Source organism: Equus caballus, chromosome 7, assembly GCF_041296265.1.
Source record: "Equus caballus isolate H_3958 breed thoroughbred chromosome 7, TB-T2T, whole genome shotgun sequence".
Taxonomy (NCBI): domain Eukaryota; kingdom Metazoa; phylum Chordata; class Mammalia; order Perissodactyla; family Equidae; genus Equus; species Equus caballus.
The window spans coordinates 18,201,598-18,214,510 of record NC_091690.1 but is presented as its reverse complement, the minus strand read 5'-3'; positions in this window follow the sequence as shown (position 1 = coordinate 18,214,510).

Genomic DNA, 12,913 nt, shown 5'->3' with positions numbered 1-12,913 from the left:
CATATTAAAACAACAGTGTGATACCACTACACACCTATTAAAATGGTTAAAATCTGAAAAACTGAAAATACCAACCATCAAGGAGGATGAGGAGCAACAAGGACTCTCATTCATTGCTCGTGAGAGTGCAAAATGGTGCAGCCATTTTGGAAGACACTTTCTGATAAAACTAAACAAAGTCTTACCACATAATCCAGCAATTGTGGTCCTAGGTATTTACTTAGCTGATTTAAAAATTTACATTCACACAAACACTTGCAGACAAACAGTAGTTTTTTAAGATAATAACCAAAAACTGGAAGCAATCAAGATATCTTTCAATATGTGAATGGATAAACAAACTGTGGTACATCTATACAATGGAATACTATTCAACAATAAAAAAAAAAATGAGCTATCAAGCCACAGCAAGACATGGATGAATCTTAAATGCATATCATTAAGTGAAAGAAGCTAGTCTGAAAAAGTTACAATACTATATGATCCCAATTATACTACATTCTGGTAAAGCAGAAGTATAGAGACAGCAAATAGCTCAATGGCTGCCCAAGATTTGGGATGGGAGGGTGGTAAGAGTTGACTAAATAAAGCACAGGGGTTTTTTAAGTGTGGTAAAACTATTCCATATGATGCTATAATGGTGAATACATGACATTAAACATTTATCAAAATCCAGAGAACTTTACATTACAAAGAGTAAACTTCAAAAGTATGCAAATTAAAAAAAAAAACATTTAGGAGGTAGAGGGATCCCAGATGGATTACAGAATGTGACAAAAGAAATGTGAATATATTACAAATGTGTGAACAATCTCATTGAAGAGGGTAGGAGAAAAGGGAGCTGACCAGTACTCCTCAAAATTGTCAAGGTCATCAACAACAAGGAAAGTCTGAGCCACTGTTATAGCCAAGGGGAACTTAAGGAGACATGACGGCTAATCATAATGTGGTATCTTAGATGGGATCTTGTAACAGAAAAAAAGACATTAGACATACAATGAGGAAATCTGAATAAAGTAGAGACTTTATCTAATAGTAAGGCATCAATATTGTTTCATTAATTGTGATAAATATACCGCAAGATATTACTAATAGGGGAAACTGAATGGGGAGTATATAGGAACTCTGGGTGCTATCTTCACAATTATTCTATAAATCTAAAACTGTTCTAAAATTAAAAGTTTATTTTAAAAGTCTTTGTCAGAATTTGCAGTAAATTATCAGTATAGAATCAGTAAATTATCCTAAATATCTCAAGGTAATAAGACTCTAATTGAACCTCTGAGACTGAATGTTTTACTGCTGCAAAGAAAAAGGACTCATTCTAAATGCAAAGATGCGTGCTAGGATAAGTTTATGTGTCCACGTTGATCAGTGTTTTTTGCTGGTCATCTGCAACACAAATAGACAGAAACTGTCACTAGTAATACAAATCATGCTTTAATATCTGACTGCCCACCGATGTCCCTGACTTTAACTGTATAAGAGCTTAGAACTAGAAATTATGGGCCTAAAACTAACTGCCCATATGTCTTTAAATGTTTTCTTTCAACAAAAACTTTGTTCCCTATCCTTGCTCCCTCCAGAAACTAACAAGGATTTTACAGTATCTATATGGGCATTTATCTCTATATGGGCACTTACTTTCCATGGCTTTTTATTCCATTTTCATTATTTCCATGTCTTACAGTGAAAAGTTATTATTCCCAAATTCCACAAATTTCCTTTTTGTTTAAAGATTGGCACCTGAGCTAACAACTTGCCGATCTTCTTCATTATTTTTTCCCTTCTTCTCCCCAAAGCACCCCCAGTACATAGTTGTATATTCTAGTTGTAGGTCCTTCTGGCTGTGCTATGTGGGGATGCTGCCTCAGCATGGCTTGATGAGCAGTGCCGTGTCCCTGCCTGGGATCCGAACTGGTGAAACTCCAGGCCACCAAAGCGGAGTGCATGAACTTAACCACTTGGCCATAGAGCTGGCCCCCAAATTTCCTTTTATTATGGTCAAACCGTTTATCTGAATGACACTTTTCCCTTTAAAACATAAGTTTATAAAATTCCATAAAATCCTGGAATGGGCACAGTCTATATTTTCAAAAGTAGGATACTAAAAACATTAAAATAATGATTGCATCTTCTCTAACAGAACGGACCGGACTTGAATTTTTTGAGCGACAGACACTGATATTCCAGACCAAGGATGATACTGTTGGCTCTTGTCTCGCATTCAGTACAGTTGGAAGACAAGGATTCACTCTTGACTCTTATTTTCTACTCTTCTAGAACATAAGAAATACTCACTCATGATAATCTAAGCATCATTCAAAATTCTGCTTGGGCGTGAAGGCTTACCTCAGTGTTCTGATGGTGGAATCAAGGATGAGGAGTACTAATCTTCCAAGAGAAAGAGTCACTCCAAGAGAGAGAATGACATCTAAGAACTGTCATAACAGCTCAAATCATGTGGCATCGAGTTATCTTGACTATTGACATGAAAGTGATGCCTTGAGCTGGATTCTTATTCAGAGCCCAGGACAAGAGACTGGTGGCTATTTGGGACACTGTAATATTTGCAGTAGTCTTATGAAGGACCACAAGATGGATATAGATTCTATTTGGAGTGTTTCTATAATGTAAAAAATAAAAACACATATCCTAGAATGTTTTTCAAAAAGATATTTTCCAAAATTCTGAGAATGTTGCCTCAACATGTGCTACAAGTATGTAGAATGGCTCACATCCAAGTGCACTTTCTCTGTTGCCACAAGGAACAGTAGAAAAGCCTAGAGGAAGAAGTGACTTCTGCCACTAGGAATCTATGCCCTAGGCATTCATGCTCCTGGAAGAATGACAGGAAGAACTTGACTGCAGGAAATGTTAAGAGTTTACCCAAAGTGCTCTCCTAGGAATTAGGGACTAATATAATTTCATTTGAAGATGATATGAGTTTGAGTTCTGCCTCTTTTGCTCAATGTTTACACCACCTTAGCTAAGCACTTAACTTCTTTGAGTCTCATAGAAACTACTAGAAACTGCTTCATGGGGTTTAGGATTAAATGTGGTGGTGGAAATCGGAGGTCAATCAATCCCTTATTGATCCCTTATGCTAAATCTAACGTGAACCCTTCTGAATATAATGTTTAAAAGGAGCTCCATTCCTTTCTTTGAGAGCAGGGGAAATGAGTTTGATTAAGCTACAAAGAGTTTTGTTTTGTCGAGAAAGAAAGGACATGTGAAAGGGCATCAGCTTTCCCCCTCTGTTTTAGTCACTCTACCTTGTTGTAAGACACCTTGCAAGGTGTATTCTGTTGTGAAGACCATTTTTCTCTATTGTTTTGTGTAGGTTGATCTTGTGTCCGGTAACCCTGCTGAATACCTCTATTAGTTCTAAAAGTCTGTAAATTTTCTTGGAAGCTTTTTTCTGTCAATATCAACAATTTTGTCGTTTCCTTTATAGTCCTATAACTTTTCCCTTCCTGCCTGCCTTGTTTCTTTCCTGTTTTCCTTATCATGTTAGCTAAAGCTTCAAGGATAACTTAGAATAGGGAGATGAGAGCAGACATCCTGTTAACCTAACTGTTAACTAATTATATTGAAATATATATGGAGAAAGAGAGAGAGATAGACAGATAGAAACATGTATTTATATAATATGGGATGAACAGAATTTTGAAGATTTGCCCAAGGAATCTACTCACAATATAAAATATTTATTACCATGTAAATATATTTACCTTTATAAACAATTGTCTTACTAATGAACTTTTGGAACATAATCCCTTGATAAATTAAGGATAGCATCTTTAATCAGTTGGTAATGCAATACATAAAATGTCACTGTGGGACTTCCTGGAGCTAGAATTAACACCTGACCAGATTAACATCAAATTTAGCAATTGAATGCATGTAAATTGATGATGATTTCATATTTCCACATTTTAGTTATTATCCTATCAAGCGACACAAATATCCAATCGTACTTTCATGAATTGTTAAAATATTTGGAGTAACATATATTTAGAATAGCAAGACAAGCCTTCTCGCTAGGTAATTTAGACAGATACGTTATTTTCAAAAAAAATAGCGAGTAAATTGAAAGCAATTCTTGCTTGGTCATCACTATCTATGTGCAGTGCTTCTTCCAGACCATTTAGCTGGTAAAGACTCCTTTAGTGCAAACACAAATCATTTGTGGTAGAAACAAGCCTTTTTTTTGAGGGAGATTAGCACTGAGCTAACATCTGTTGCCAATCCTCCTTTTTTTGCTGAGGAAGATGGGCGCTGAGCTAACATCTATGCCCATCTTCCTCTATTTTATACGTGGGACACCTGCCACAGCGTGGCTTGATAAGTGCCTGGGGTTCAAACCGGCGAACCCTGGGCCACCAAAGCAGAGTGTGTGAGCTTAACTGCTGCCCTACCGGGCCGGCCCCAGAAACAAGCCATTTTATTTGTTCAGAAGCTAGCATCTACCATCCTGATCTGGAAACAGAAATCTATTTCAAAATTCTATCAGCAACAACAATCCACTGTGGAATAAAAAAATCCTCAGCAGAGAGCAGGAGATGCAGGAGTTAATGCTATATTTGAAATTCTATTTGTACCTCATGTTATGGTCAAATTATATGTTGAATTTACTGACTTAAAATCATTAGCAACTCTGCAGTCATCGAGGAAAACAACACAGTAGCAAAGGAGGAAAAGGTTTTGGAGGCATTTGGTTTTTAAACAAACATATTTATCACTAGAGGCCATTATACAGCCATGCATATTTTATTATTAACATAGTACGCAATGCATGCATATAAACATTCAGCTGGGGTTTTCCAAGCATCTTATTCACAGTATTTATCATTTGGGAGATTATGGTGCTGTCTAACATCAAGCACAAGGATCAAAATATCCCTTGGGTCTTCGTGTAATGGTTTATCATTGAATGGATTTTTTCCATTTTCTGCCTCCTTGATTTTGTGCACTAGATTCTGCCCTTATGTACTTCTACCCAGATCTGAACCACCACCTAAAACACACTGCAAATGTTTCTTCCATCAAGCTTACAGCAATCCTCCTGGCACCAAATTCCTACGCTCAATCGCTGTTTGTTTAATAAATGGATGAATTACTTTGACAATCATTTGGCGCCTTTATAAGGTCTTATAATGTCCATTTTCTTTCCTCATATTCATCATTCTTTCCAAACGTTATTCTAAGCTTCTTGACCCAGTCCTTGATTTGTACATCTTTAGTATCTCTCAATATAAAACAGATTAAGCACTCAATAAATCCGTTCATTGAAGATTTCTTATGATTTCAGTATAGAGCAGTGGAGTTTTATTGCATTTTTATTGGTTTAACTCTTCTATTTTAATAAGCAGGAATAACACGCAGAATTAGGAACCTGTTCCGGTTTCCTTGAATCCGTGTAAAAATTGGCAGGTAAAGAGAAGAGTCTTTTGCACTAACCTACTTTTGTTATTACACTTCTAAATAAACCTTGACTTATTTGAGGCTCATTTACTCAGTGAATGGTGTGTTATGTCTCATTTTTCTATGATGTTCAAAAACCCAAGCTGGGGGCCAGCCCTGTGGCCAAGTGATCAAGTACACACCCTCTACTTCAGCGGCCCAGCGTTTCGCTAGTTCAGATCCTGGGTGCGGACATGGCACCACTCATCAGGCCATGCTGAAGTGGCATCCCACATGCAACAACTAGAAGGACCCACAACTAAAAAATATACAACTATGTACTGGGGGGATTTGGGGAGAAAAAGCAGAAAAAAAAAGAAGATTGGCAACAGCTGTTAGGTGCCAATCTCTGGGGGGAAAAAAAAACCCCCAAGCTGTCTTACTTGCAAAGCTCATGAAAAGTGGTAGACTTTTACCACTAGTTAGACATTAGGTTTTTATATGAATAAAGTTTGTTTAGAGTTCCTCTATACATTTATCATGATCTCTACTCACTATTTCTTCCCGTTTCTCAGGCTTATCTTGGCATCATTTTCTTTTTACTTGAAAGACATCCTTTGGAACTTCTTATAATTTCTAAACTCTGAGTGATGAGCTCTCTATTTTATATGCCTGAAAAAACTTGTATTTGCTCTTATTCTTGAAAAATAGTTTCAATGGATACAGAATTCTAGGTTGAGAATAATATGATTTTCTCTTATCACATTGAGGATAATATGCCATTGTTTTTCTAGTTTTTACTCTTGTGGTTGAGAAGTCAGTGACCATTTTAACTGCCTTTTTTTCTTTTTTTGGTGAGAAGGATTGGCCCTAAGCTAACATCTGTTGCCAATCTTCTTCTTTTTGCCTGAGGAAGGTTGTCCCTGAACTAACATCTCTGACAATCTTCCTCTATTTCATATGTGGGATGCTGCCACAGCATGGCCTGGTGAGTGGTGTGTAGGTCTATACCCGAGATCTACACATTACAAGCCAAAGTGGAGCCCGTGAGCTAAACCACTATGCCACCGGGCTGGCCACATAACTGTCTTCTTTTGTAGGTCATCTGTCTTTTCTCCAGCTGCTTTTTGGACCTTTTCATTATGGTTCTGTTACTTCACTATTGGGTGTAGAGTTGACAATTTCTTTTTTATGTCCTGCTTTGGGTTAGCTAGCCTTTCTGGATCTGAGGTTCAGTGTCTTTAAATAATTCTGAGAAATTATCAGTTACTGTGTTGGAATCCTTATTTTTTATTATTTTTATCTAGAAATGTGCTTAGATGTAAGCTAGTTTCACTCTGTTAAACTTCTCTTATATGTTTTTCATCTCTTTATCTCTGTGAGCCCTATACTGGAAATTTTCTCCTTATTTGTCTTCCATTTCACCAATTCGCCCATCAGATTATTTAATCAATCCATTCATTTCTAGTTTCAATTATTCAAATTTTTATTTCTAAAATTTCTACTTAATCTTTTTTTTTTAGCTGAGGAAGATTCTCCCTGCACTAACATCTGTTACCAATCTTTTTTTTTTTTTTTTGCTTGAGGAAGATTAGCTCTGAGCTAACATCTATGCCAATCTTCCTCTATTTTGTATGTGGGGTACTGCCACAGCATGGCTGGTGAGTGATGTAGGTCTGTGCCTGGGTTCCAAATCTGCGAACCCAGGCACTGAAGTAAGAGCAGGCAGAGCTTAGCCCCTCAGCCACGGGGCCAGCACCTCTACTTAATCTTTTTTGAAAATCTACTTCACTTAAAAAAGTCTCTTTTTCTTGCTCACATTTTCAAGTCTCTCTTTTGTTTTCCAAAACATAATTGAAGATTCTTGTTTCATATTTTGTATCTGATAAAGACAATATTTGAAGTCTTTGATAGGTCTGATCCTATTTTTTGTTACTTCTACCAGTTCTCATTCATGATGACTTTCTTCCTTAAGTATTCTGTGATTTTTTTCTGTGAACTCTATTTGTGGAAATCCTTTGAGACCTGCATTGAAATAAGTTGCGTTCCTCTGGAGGGGATTTGCATTTTCTTCTGTCTGTAACTTAGGGTCACTACCAGAATTTAAATTAAAGTCTCCACTTGAGGTTTTTCAGATGACACAAGCTTCATGAATCCAAGCAAAAAACTAATATGGGATCTAGACTGTGATTATGAAATCTGTGGGGGAGATTATTTTTCTCCTCAAATCTGTATCAAAGTCAAGAAAACCTTTTTTGCTGCCTCCTTCTAACAGTGGATCTATTGCTACTCACAATTATACTGAGTACATAGCCCTTAGAGATTTCATCTATGAGACACTCACCTTAGGCCAGTCCTAAGTTTCATTTTCTATTTGCCAAGAAAATTGTGGCCATAAGGGAAGCACATGGTTTGTAGATATCCTTAGGGTGAAAAGTCACTTCAATGTTTTGCTTACCTCCCAGAGTTTCCATTTACTTCATTCTTGGATTCTGCTGATATCTTACTTTCTTGCCAGTTCATCAATCTCATTTTAAAGATTTTAAAAATATATTTCATCCAGCTTTTTTGTTGTTGTTTTCTTTGGAAGGGTTTTTCAGGGTTTCCAGTCTACCTAACTGAAAGAAATACAAATCAGCATCTATCGTTTTTACAAAAACAGTAAATTCATTAAAACATATACATGTATGTGTATATCTATATATGCATATTTCTAAATGGTTAGCTGATTGTCATAATACAACTTAGAATCCACCACTAATTTACAATGCCACTTTATCGTGTTCCAATTTTTCATATGTATATGAGTTTAGTGTTGGAATGCTCCATTGATCTTTTGTTTATTCATGTAACAGTCCAAAATTCTTTTACTTACTATAACTCTATTATATGTTTAAATATCTGGTAAGTCTAGTACTCACTTGCTATCCTTTATTTTCAGAATTTTCTTGACTATTTTTACATGTTTATTTTTCCAGATTAACTTGAGAAAAATTTTATCAACTTCCAAAACTAATGAAATCTTGTCATTTTAATTAGTGCTACATTGCGTTTACAGATCAATTCAGTGAAAATGATTTATTTTCAGTGTTGAATTTTCACATCCAGGAGCGAAATTGGTCTTTCTATTTATTCAAGTTTTCTTTTATGTCTTTCAAAAGGGTTAAATTTTTTTCTAAATGAGGTGTATTAGACATAATAAAGGTTGTTTATTAACCTGGAAATCTCTTAAATTTCCATTTAAGAGAATATCGTTACAATTTCTCTGTGGTGTTGGGGAGTGGGAAATTTCCCCCTTCTACCTTTCTTGTGTTCTTATGGCTGGACTAATAATGAAACTCACACAAGACCAGATTAACAGGTGAAACACCCAGTTTAATACATATGTATTGGAGATCACAGAGAAATGATGCTCAGAGAGTGAGCAAGACAGACAGTATATATGTCGTTTCCACAAACAAATAATAAATTTGTGAGAAATTGACAGGACAAAGAAACTTATGTTTCGCGTACAGAATTAGTGAGGAATTTAAGCAGAGTTTAGGCTTGAGGTACTAAGTTAGCAAGGTTTCTTTCTGCAGCTTCTTGGCCCTGAATCCCCAGCTCTGATGACAAGGATGCAGGGAAAGCATCTTTCATGTGGGAAATTTATGCCCTGCTTTCAGGGGAACAGAGACACGAGGGTCAGAATGCCCTTCTTGCTTCTCAAGTAACTTTAATTCAAAATAATCAATATGCCATTGTGGGATGTTTTGGGGTAGCCTGCCCTGGGCCCCAGCAGTGGTATTATGGTTCATTAAATGAATGTTCCAAAATGGTTTATCAGGGGCAGGCCTGTGGCCAAGTGGTTAAATTGACACTCCACTTCGGCGGCCCAGGGTTTCACCGGTGTAAATCCTGGGGATGGACATGGCACTGCTCATCAGGCCATGCTGAGGTGGCATCCCACATAGCACAAGCAGAAGGACCCACAACAAGAATATACAACTATGTACTGGGGAGCTCTGGGGAGAAGAAGAAGAAGAAGAAGAAGGAAAAAAAAGATTGTCAAGAGATGTTAGCTCAGGTGCCAATCTTTAAAAAAAAAAAGGTATATCAAATGAAAGTTTCAGTGTTCCAGTTTATATAACATTCCACAGTTTGGTGACATTTAAATAATTCCAGTTTTTTTTTTTACCGTTATTAACATGCCATTATTAATAATGTTATAATAAACATCTTTCTTCACAAATTTTTGTTTGCATTTCAGATTATTTCCTTAGAATAGATTCCTAGAAGTAGATTACCATGTCAAATAATAAACATTTTAAAGACTATTGATATGCATTAATAAAATTATTAATTTATCAATAATCAACTATGTATGTTTGTATATTTATATTATATATTATATGTAATATTAATTAAGTATTAATGTATTAACTAATAAATATTTTCCAAAAAAGTAGAGCTCATTTTGCATTCCCACAAGGAATATTTGTGTATATGAGAGAAAGAGAGAGAGAGAGAACAGGGTGGGGAGAGAGAAACAGAGAGAGAGAGAGTGTGTGTGCACGTACATCTCTGTACTTACTTCAGAGTACATCTTGGCCAGCATTTCATATTCCTATTTTTAAAAAATCTTTGTTAATTCAATAGGTTGAAAATGGCATAGTGTTGTTTTAATTTCTACAATTTATATTATGCCAAAGATTTTTTAAAGTTTTTGTCATAATTTGTATTTGTATTAGTAGGCTAGAGTGAGAGATTCTCCTGCTGGCCTTGAAGAAGTAAGCTGCCACGTCATGGGAGGGTCTGAAAGAGGGCCACATGGCAAGGACCTGATAATGCCCTCTAGAAGCTGAGAATGGGCCCCAGCTGAAAGAAAGAAACCCAGCAAGAAAATGGGGACCCCAGTCCTACAACAGCAAGTCATTGAATTCTAACAACCTGAATGAGCTTGAAATAGGAACAAAGCTGCAGAAAGGAACACAGCCCAGTCAGTATCTTGTGCAACCTTGTGAGACCCTGAGCAGAGGACCCTGTTAAGCTGTGCCTGGCCTTCTGACCCATGGAAACTGTGAGATAATAAAGGCACGTTGTTTAAACCTCTAAGTGTATAGTAATTCATGATGCAGCAATGGAAAACTAATACCGCAGGGGTCATGGAGGACTGGAGCAATAGTTTAGCATTTATGAAGGATATAATATGAGCTCTAGGGATCTGCCCCTTTTCCTTTATGGAGTATTTATGCTTCCCATAAGAGAGGATTGGATTGCAGCCATTTGTCAGCATGCAGTAAGGAAAGTGTCTACTGGTTAAAAATGTATGCTAAGTTACCTCAAGAGATGACCACCTTTAAACAGAGTTATTTTGTGGTTGTCTTTTATCTGAATGCTTAGGTCCATCATCTGTGGCTCTAGTAGCATACATGATTTTATTCATTGCATCTGACCCAAATCATAGCAACTTATGTGGGGAAAAACTGATTTAGGCTCTTTATGTCACCTTAGGCCAAATAGGCATCTAAGACCTTATAAACTCCTCATACAGTGTGGCCAGTATGGTGCCTTAGTATTTATCTTACCAATTTTATAGGCTCTTTCAATATTAAGCATATTTTATGGGATAGTGGAAGTAATATTTTTGCAACCATTCAACCTTTAAATCATATACATATTTTTTTAAAGATTGGCACCTAAGCTAACAACTGTTGCCCATCTTCTTTTTCTTTTTCTGCTTTTTCTCCCCAAATCCCCCAAGTACATAGTTGTATATTTTAGTTGTGGGTCCTTCTAGTTGTGGCATGTGGGACGCCGCCTCAACGTGGCCTAACTAGTGGTGCCATGTCCGCGCCCAGGATCCAAACCGGTGAAACTCTGGGCCACCGAAGCAGAACGCACAAACTTAACCGTTAGGCCACGGGGCCGGCCCCCTAAATCATATTTTATTGTTGTCCTTCACTTCTACGTCAGAGCTGTGAAGCTTTTCACACTAAGCAAGAAAAGGTGCATGCTTGACCTCTTAGACTAAAAACAGGCATTGTGAAAATAGAAAATTTACTAAATTCATTATCCCTCCCTTTGACATATCAAGGGTCACATTTAGACAGCCCAGCTCATAAAGTTCTCCCAGAGTATAGAGAAGATATTAGTACAAGGGAGAAGACAGACTGAGTAAACTGATCATTTCAATACAAAGAGGCAGTGGCTACACAGATGTAAGCACAGGACAATGTAAGGGTAGCAGCACTTATAGATATACAGGAGCAGAAGGCAGAAGCTCATAGAGAGTAGGGTCAAAGTTTCCTGTAAGAGGTATTGTTTCATCCGAGTCTTAAGTGAAGACTAGAAATTAGACACAGAAGGAATTGCATAAGGAAAGGCCTCAACTTCCTGCAGCTTCCTGGCACCTTTGTTAACCTCTCTGCTCCCTTAAGACTATTTCCACTGCATAAATATCTCCCTCCTCCCCTAGATACTGCTGTCTAGAGGTATTCTTCACAGCTTTGTTTCTTGCATCTACGGAGTCCTCTCTCTTGTTCCAGTCAAAAGCTCCCTCTCACTTTGATCTCATCTCTGCTTTCTGCCCACTGTTTGGAACTGCTTTGTTTCCAGTTTCACTTCACCTGAGCCTCAAATTCTTCCCAGTGCTCTCAGCTGGGCTAGTGTCTCACACCACTCAGGCAGATGAGTCAGATAACAAATGCAGGTAGATCAGCACCGAACTGATGAAGCTTAAGGAAGTGGTAAAAACAGGAGCAGACAAGGCTTTATGTTTCAGAAAGGTCACTTCAGCTGCAATGTGGAGAATGGATTCAAGGTGAGCAGGACCAGAAGAAGGGAGATGGCTAGGAGGCTATGCGATAAAAACTAGACAAGAGATGATAAGGATATATGCAAGGACAGTGGCTAGAGAAATCTTTCGGAGATAAAATCATCAGACTTGGAGATGGATTTGATAGGGGTTTTGAGAAAAATTAAGGATGAAGCTCGGGATGATTATATAAAATGACCAACTAAGTTGGAGATACTGAGAAAAAGGTTTGTGGATAATGATTGTAAGTTCAGTCTTTGTCACATTGGATGGTGTTCATGGGCCATCTAAGGGATATATCCAGAAGTCAGTGGTTATGCTAGTCTAAAGTCAAAGACCGGATAAAAGATTTAGAAGCAACCATAGAGTGAGTGGGATTATCAGAGGAAGGCACACAGAGAAGAGCTGTTGGAGAAAGATATCCTTAGGGAAAAGTAACAATTAAGAGATATGCATAGGTACCAATTTTAATCCACAAATTCAAATATGTAAACAAAGCCAAAAGTCAGTAGAAGGAGGGAAATAATAAAAATTAGAGCAGAAATAAATGAAATAGACTAAAAAACAGTAGAAAGGATCAACGAAACTAAAATCTGCTTCTTTGAGAGGATAAACAAAACTGATAAACACTTAGCCAGACTGTCTAAGAAAAAAAGAGAGGAGACCCAAGTAAATAAAATTAGAAATGAAAGAGGAGAAATTACAATCGAT